Genomic DNA, 8,253 nt, shown 5'->3' with positions numbered 1-8,253 from the left:
CCAAACATGCACCTCGCCAATTTCGAAGAACTGTGCCAAACGTTCAAGATGAACGGAGTTAGCGACGACGCCATCAGACTAAGGTTGTTCCCATTCTCACTAAGGGAACGAGCCAAAAGTTGGTTTATTTCTTTACCAACCCATTCTATCAACACTTGGGAGGAATTGGCCCTGAAATTCCTATCCAAGTTCTTTCCTCCTGCAAAGAATGCCAAGTTGAGAGCTGATATCAATAACTTCACCCAGCAGGACAGTGAATCTCTTTATGAAGCATGGGAGAGGTTCAAGGACTTACTGAGAAAATGCCCTAATCATGGGATTGAGAAGTGGCTGCAAGTGCACAACTTTTACAATGGGTTGATGAATGAAACCCGAACACTCATAGATGCTGCTGCTGGTGGAGCTTTCATGAGGAAAAGTGCTAATGAGGCTTTTGAACTACTTGAAGAGATGGCCATGACTAACCAACAATGGTCAACAGAAAGAGGTCCATCTAAAAAAGTTGCAGGTATGCATGCGGTGGATGCTATTACCAAGTTGACAGCTCAGGTAGAGGCCCTAACAAAATTAATGTCCAATCAAGTAAAACAAGCTCAAGTGGTTTGTGAGATATGTAGAGGTCTTCATCACTTTTCTGAGTGCCAGGCAGATGTGGATGATTTGCCAATGGATGAAGCGAAAGCCATTGGAAATTACTCTCAAAACAACAACAACTATGGGTTTAATCAAGGAGGTAATCGTAGAAATAATGGGTTCTATCAATAGAGAAATCAGAACCAGTCACAAATGCAACCACAGACTCAAAACTATAGTGGAAATTCTGGTCTTCAAACAGATTTACTATTGCAATTCATGACAGAGACGAGATCTTCCATTAAAGACTTGCAAACTCAGATGGGGCAACTAGCAACGCAGATAGCAACTCGTCCTCAGGGAAACCTGCCGAGCACCACTGAAGTTAATCCTAAGGAGAACTGTAAAGCAATTACTCTGAGAAGTGGAAAGAGTTATGATGGCCCGAGCCAAGCCAAGCCAGAGAATGATGAAGATGAACAACCAGCACCTACACCAGAAAAGCAGAAGACTACTGATGGTCTTCAGCAAAAAGAAACTTCTCCCCCTATTAGTATTGACCATCATATAAAGATTCCCTATCCTCAGAGGTTGCGCAAGACTAATACAGACAAGCAGTTTAGTAAGTTCCTTGAAGTATTCAGAAAGCTGCACATCAACATTCCTTTTGCAGAAGCCCTTGAACAAATGCCAAGCTACGTCAAATTCATGAAGGAGATTTTGTCAAAGAAAAGAAAGATGGAAGACTTTGAGACAGTGGCCCTAACAGAGGAGTGTAGTGCTATTCTTCAAAAGAAACTCCCTCCTAAACTGAAAGATCCTGGGAGTTTTACCATACCATGCACTATTGGAAAGATTGAGAATATTCATGCATTATGTGATTTGGGGGCTAGTATCAACCTTATGCCTTTGTCGGTATTTAAGAGACTTCAACTAGGAAAAGCAAAACCTACAACTGTTACACTACAGCTAGTTGATCGTTCTTTAGCCCATCCAAGAGGAGTAATCGAAGATGTTCTTGTCAAGGTGGACAAATTTATATTTCCCGCTGATTTTATAGTTCTTGACATGGAAGAAGACAACAATGTTCCTATCATCCTGGGGAGACCCTTCTTGGCAACAGGGAAAGCACTAATTGATGTCCAGAAAGGAGAGTTAAAGTTGCGAGTACAAGGAGATGAAGTTGTATTTAATGTACTCAAGGCTATGACTTACCCTACGGCAAGTGACAACTGTTTCACAATTGATGTGGTGGACCAGTTGGTGGAGACAAAGACGCACATTGAAGACCCTCTTAATTTGACTTTGGTACAAGAGGAGGTGGTGGAACAAGACGGTAAGGAAGCTTATGAGTATGCTATGTGGCTCGAATCTTATGGACCTTTGAATAGAAGATACTATGAAGAGTTAGGAGTCATACCTACAAAGCCAGCCCCATCTACTGAAAAGCCTCCTCAACTAGAGTTAAAAGTCCTACCGGATCATCTCAGGTACGAATATTTGGGAGAAAATAAGACACTTCCTGTCATTGTGGCATCTTCCCTATCTTCTATAGAGACAGATAAGCTATTACGGGTTCTAAGGAAGCATAAGAAAGCCATTGGATGGACTTTGGCAGACATAAAAGGGATCAGCCCCTCAACTGTAATGCATAGAATCCTAATGGGGGAAGGAGTGAAGCCTACCATCGATGCACAACGAAGATTAAATCCACCAATGAAGGAGGTTGTCAGAAAAGAAGTCTTAAAGTGGTTAGATGCTGGGGTAGCGTATCCTATTTCAGATAGTAAATGGGTAAGTCCAGTCCAGGTTGTTCCAAAGAAAGGAGGGATGACGGTGGTAAAGAATGAAAAGAATGAGCTCATCCCAACCAGAACAGTCACAGGATGGAGAATTTGCATAGACTACCGGAAACTCAACAAAGCCACGAGAAAAGATCACTTTCCACTCCCATTCATTGACCAGATGTTAGACAAGTTGGCAGGCCAAGAGTATTACTCTTTCCTTGATGGGTATTCAGGGTATCACCAAATAGCTATAGCACCGGAAGACCAAGAGAAAACGACATTCACATGTCCATATGGTACTTTTGCTTTTCGACGAATGCCATTTGGGCTGTGTAATGCTCCAGCAACATTCCAGAGGTGTATGATGGCCATATTTTCAGATCTAATAGAGAAATGCATCGAGGTGTTTATGGATGATTTTTCAGTATTTGGTTCATCGTTTGACCAATGTCTAAGCAACTTGGAATTGGTACTAACTAGGTGTGAAGATTCTAATTTGGTGTTGAACTGGGAAAAATGCCATTTCATGGTTACGGAAGGAATAGTGTTGGGACATAAGATCTCAAAAGAAGGTATTGAGGTTGATAGAGCCAAAGTATCTACAATTGAGAACTTGCCCCCTCCAGTTTCAGTTAAGGGAGTTCGAAGCTTTTTGGGTCATGCCAGGTTCTACAGAAGATTTATCAAAGACTTCTCCAAAATTGCCAAACCTTTATCTAATCTTCTCGCTAGTGGAGTACCTTTTGAATTTGGGAAAAATTGTCTTGAAGCATTCCAGATTCTCAAGGATAAGTTAATCTCAGCACCGATCGTGACTACACCAAATTGGGAATTACCTTTTGAAATCATGTGTGATGCAAGTGATTATGCGATTGGAGCAGTGTTGGGACAACGGGTTGACAAGGTATTCAGAACTATTTACTATGCAAGCAGAACCTTGAATGATGCTCAACTGAATTACGCTACTACAGAGAAAGGGATGCTGGCTATAGTGTTTGCATGTGACAAATTCCGACCCTACTTGATAGGCAATAAAGTGATAGTGTATACAGATCATTCAGCAATCAAATACTTGATGACTAAGAAGGATGCCAAACCAAGACTAATTCGATGGGTTCTTCTTTTGCAAGAATTTGATCTAGAAATAAAAGATAAGAAGGGCACGGAAAATTTAGTGGCAGATCATTTATCAAGGTTGGAACTTGAAGAGAATCAGAATACAAAGGAGGTTCAGATTAAGGAGGACTTCCCTGATGAGCAACTATTTCTCTTGAATTCTACTGTACCTTGGTTTGCTGATTATGTGAACTACTTGGCTGCGGACATTATACCACCAGACTTGACAAGGCAACAATTGAAGAAATTCTACTCCGAAGTCAAACACTATTATTGGGAGGAGCCTATCCTCTATAAGCATTGTGCTGACCAAATTATTAGAAGATGTGTGCCAGAAGAGGAGATGTTTTCCATATTAACTCATTGCCATAGCTTGCCATGTGGGGGACACTTTAGTGGGAATCGAACTGCTGCAAAGATTTTACAAAGTGGATTCTTTTGGCCTACTTTATTTAAAGATTCTCACCAATTTGTCCAATCCTGTGATCGTTGTCAAAGAACTGGGAATATCTCGAGAAGGAATGAAATGCCTTTGACTGGAATATTGGAAGTGGAACTTTTTGATGTTTGGGGCATTGATTTCATGGGACCTTTTCCGTCATCTTACAACAATGCCTACATACTACTAGCTGTGGATTATGTCTCCAAATGGGTAGAAGCAGCAGCAACACATTTGAATGACGGTAAAACATTGCTCAACTTTCTTCAGAAAAATATTTTCACTCGATTTGGAACGCCTAGAGCAATTATTAGTGATGAAGGGAGCCACTTTTGCAACAAACAGTTTGAAGCTCTACTTGCAAGATATGGAGTACGCCATAGAACTGCACTCCCTTATCATCCTCAGAGTAATGGGCAAGCAGAAGTTTCCAATAGGGAGATTAAATTAATTCTGGAGAAGACGGTTCAACGGTCAAGAAAAGATTGGGCTAAGAATCTGGATGATGCATTATGGGCTTATAGAACAGCGTTCAAAACACCAATAGGAATGTCTCCCTATCGGTTGGTCTATGGTAAGGCTTGTCATCTTCCAGTGGAATTAGAGCACAAAGCATTCTGGGCCATGAAGACATTAAATATGGACTTGGCGGCAGCAGGAGAAAAGAGGTTGTTACAACTTAATGAGATGGATGAGTTTCGTAACGAGGCTTATGAAAATGCCAAGATCTATAAAGAGAAAACAAAAAGATGGCATGATAGACATTTAGCAAGAAAAGAGTTCCAGCCTGGCCAACAAGTTCTATTATATAATTCCAGATTGAAGCTTTTTCTTGGAAAATTGAAATCAAGGTGGTCAGGACCGTTCACTGTGGTTCAAGTTTTCCCATATGGCGCGGTAGAAGTTAAAGGAGAAAAACCAGAGACTTTCAAAGTCAATGGTCAACGATTGAAACCTTATTTGGGAGGCCACATTGATGAAGCCAAGAAAGTTAGTCAATTGGTGCCTCTGTAAAGGGGACCTTCAGCATTTTAAATTATTTATTTATTGGTAGTTTTTTTTAGTAAACTTTAGTTTTAAATCTTACATTCTTAGTTAAAAAAAAAATAAAAAAATAAAAAATAAAAAGAAAAAAAAATAAATAATAAAAAGCTGTGTAAAAACCGTGGAAATCGTGAAAACTAGTCAATTTAATTAATTTTTAGTGTTTAAAAAGAATTCTTTAATATTTAACCCTGCAGGAGAACTACATGTCGTATCACATGAAGGAAGCACACGGGCCGCGGCATGCTAAAACACGGGCCGCGGCATGCCCAATTTAGAAGATGCCTGCAAAGAGACACGGGCCGCGGCATGCTCCACCCTTTATTAAGCATGCCGCGGCACGCTAAGCACAAATCAGGGGAAAAGAGCTTCGTCCCCAATGAAAATTTCAAATTTTCCTTTTTTTTTTTCCAGCAACGAACCAGCCACGAGAAAACACCCTAAAAATCCTATTTTTCTCCATTTTTTCTCTCCCAAAACACCAATTTTGTTCACCAATCATCCACAACCAAAACCCAACCACCAATTTCAGAGAAGCTCATTGGAAATCTGGGGTGCAACCAGATTTTATTCTTCAAGTAAGTTTTTTTTCTCTTCATAACAGTGGTGTTTTAAGAGAAATTAGTTTGGATTGTGTGTTATTTGATTACTGTGGAGAACTATATTGGCTGTTGTGGAATTATTGCTGGGATTTCATTTGAGTTTTTGTTAGAAAATAATTTGGGAAAAGAGGAAAATACAGGGGAGGTGCTGCCCAAAATTTTTTTTTACACTAAAAATTATTATTGGCTAATTGATTGGTATGGCCACCAAAAGAGTCAAAACACGAGCAAATCGTTGCATGCAAGGTTCATCATCACATGCCCCTAATCCTCAAGATGATCAAAATCAACAAATTACAAGGTTTGTGAATAACCCAGCGGCTAAAAGGTATGAGAAGTTGATTAAGAGGAGTATAATTCGGGAAAGGGGTTTTGAATATCAAGATACACCTTTTGAGCGTGATTTGGGGTATGAAGTAATTAGAGGGGAGATTGCCCGACGGCAATGGCAGAAATTCTGTGATGCAGAGCATGTTGGGAAAGCTAATCAGAATATAGTGTGTGAATTTTTTGCAAATTACCCATACAAAGGGGGCAACAACACTGTTTATGTTCGGGGAGTAAGTGTCTCAGTCACTGTAGAATCCATCAACAATTTTTTTAGCCTTCCTACTCTAAGTGCAGATCAAGATGAAAGAAGGATAGCACTTGATAGAGAGGTCTTATCTGATGTTGCAATTGCCCAAGAGTTGGGGCAGGAGGGCACTCGATTTCATGTTGAAGGGAATCAAAACCAAAAATTCCTTTACTGGTGGCAACTCAACCCAGAAGCCAGAGCCTGGACATATTTTGTTAACTCTAGAATACTGTCGACGTCACACACTTCATCCTTAGACTATGAGCGATGCGTCATAGTTTATGCTATTATGGCTAAAATGACATTCGACATTGGTTGGGTTATCTTGAGAAACATCAACCATTTTGCTGAGATGAAGACAATAGCGGGGCCAGTGCACAGTGCCCTAATCACTGCCTTATGCTTGCAACAGGGTGTTCCTGGGATTGAAGGAGACGTCTTAAAAGCGCCCATGCAGACCATCTCTCGTCGGATCTACTATGACTTCCCTCTTGCCTCATTAGAGCCGCCAGAAGAAGCACGCAAATGCCAAAAGGGTGATGCTGATGTTGAGGAGGAGGACGTAGCAGGCGCTGGCACCAGTGCATCAGTGCCACCTATGTCACAGCCTGAGCCACCATTGGACACCCACACCCAGGGCACTCATGATAGACTGGATCATCTCATAAGGCAAAACCATTATCTGGTTCAGTCTAACCAGTATCTTGTTCAGGCTCATCAAGCACAAGCTGCGTATTACAATGCATATCTTGAGCAACAACATCATTTTGCTCAGAGACAAGTCCAAGAATTGAATTCTGCTTTTTCGAGGTGGACAATGAACTCAGAGGATGCTGACCATTTCTCGCAGCCCCCACCGTGGCAACCATACCAGCCACCACCACCTCCACCGCCATACTGATGTGGCGCTCAGGTAAGTTTCCTTTCTCTTTTCTTTAATGTCACATTGGGGACAATGTGTCACTTTAGTTTGGGGGGGGGGGGGTTACTTAAAAAAAAAAAATTATTTAGTTTTAGTTTTTAGTTTTTTTATTGTTTTAAGTCAATTTTCTTAATATGAGTCAATTTAAAAGTAGGTAGATAGCATGATTTGAAAAGTTCACTTATTTTCGGAACATCCGTGTGCTTGGTGATATTACATTCTTGACTAATTTCAATTTTATACTCGAAAGAACATGGAATCATATTAGGTAATTTGCTAGTAATTGAATTATTTTATGTATGCTGATTGTGGAATGTGGAAAGTTGTTTAGAAAATTCTAGAACTTGCTTGCTTGCTATTTGAGGCGAAATAATAAATTATGCATGACTAGGAAAGTGATTTAGGCATTCTTTTGGATCGATTGTGCCTTTCAAGCCATCCTTGTAATTTTTTTTTATTATCCTAGTTACCCTTTTTGAGCCTTAACCTATTCTTTGTTCTACACATATTGAGCCTAAAAAGATAAACCCATAAATATCCAAAACATTCAACCCTAATTATACCATAAGTGGATCTTTAGTTTGGGGGAATTTGGATGGGAAAATTGTTGTATGTGTGTGGAAAAGGTGTGAAAATTGAGAGAATATAAAAAAAAAAAAAATTGATTGGCAACAACTTGAAAAAAAAACAGAAAAGAAAAAAAAAGAAAATCTGACAACCAGTGTCAAATCTAGAAAAAAAAATAAATAGAAAGTTGTTGCAATCTTGTTGAAAAAAAGAAATAAAAATATATCTCTCATGTAATTAGAAAAAGGGGTATTGGGATTGGCATGATTGGAGAAGCTTATGGTATAGACAAGTCTAAATGACCATTTCAACTACCTTTACCCTAAGCTTAACATTACAAGCCTAGAAAGACCTTCTGATTCTTAGTTGTGCATTAATCTATATTAGTGGAGAATAGTAAGTATTGCAAGCATATGGAATTTTGGGTTAGTGGATTGATGATTGTAATTGGCATGCATAAAGTGGTTTAATTGTTAGTTAATTGCATTCTATGGTTTCACGAGCTAAATGAAAATTCTGGATTATATGCATAAGTGAATTTTTTTTTTTTTAATCATGTTATTGAGACTACTTGAAATTTCTCATGTTTTGGAGATTGACTTGTTTAATGAGTGTTTTACTCGAGG

General features: G+C 39.5%; 1 non-coding gene across 1 annotated transcript; it reads right to left on the bottom strand.

Moving 5' to 3' along the window:
- Window positions 1-213: 213 nt before the first annotated feature.
- LOC115724384 (small nucleolar RNA R71) lies at window positions 214-320 on the bottom strand. Its single transcript, XR_004013177.1, has one exon. It is a non-coding gene; the product is annotated as a small nucleolar RNA R71 (small nucleolar RNA).
- Window positions 321-8,253: the final 7,933 nt, after the last annotated feature.

This window comes from Cannabis sativa, chromosome 9, assembly GCF_029168945.1.
Source record: "Cannabis sativa cultivar Pink pepper isolate KNU-18-1 chromosome 9, ASM2916894v1, whole genome shotgun sequence".
Lineage (NCBI taxonomy): Eukaryota > Viridiplantae > Streptophyta > Magnoliopsida > Rosales > Cannabaceae > Cannabis > Cannabis sativa.
This window is presented reverse-complemented; position numbering and strand designations above follow the sequence as displayed.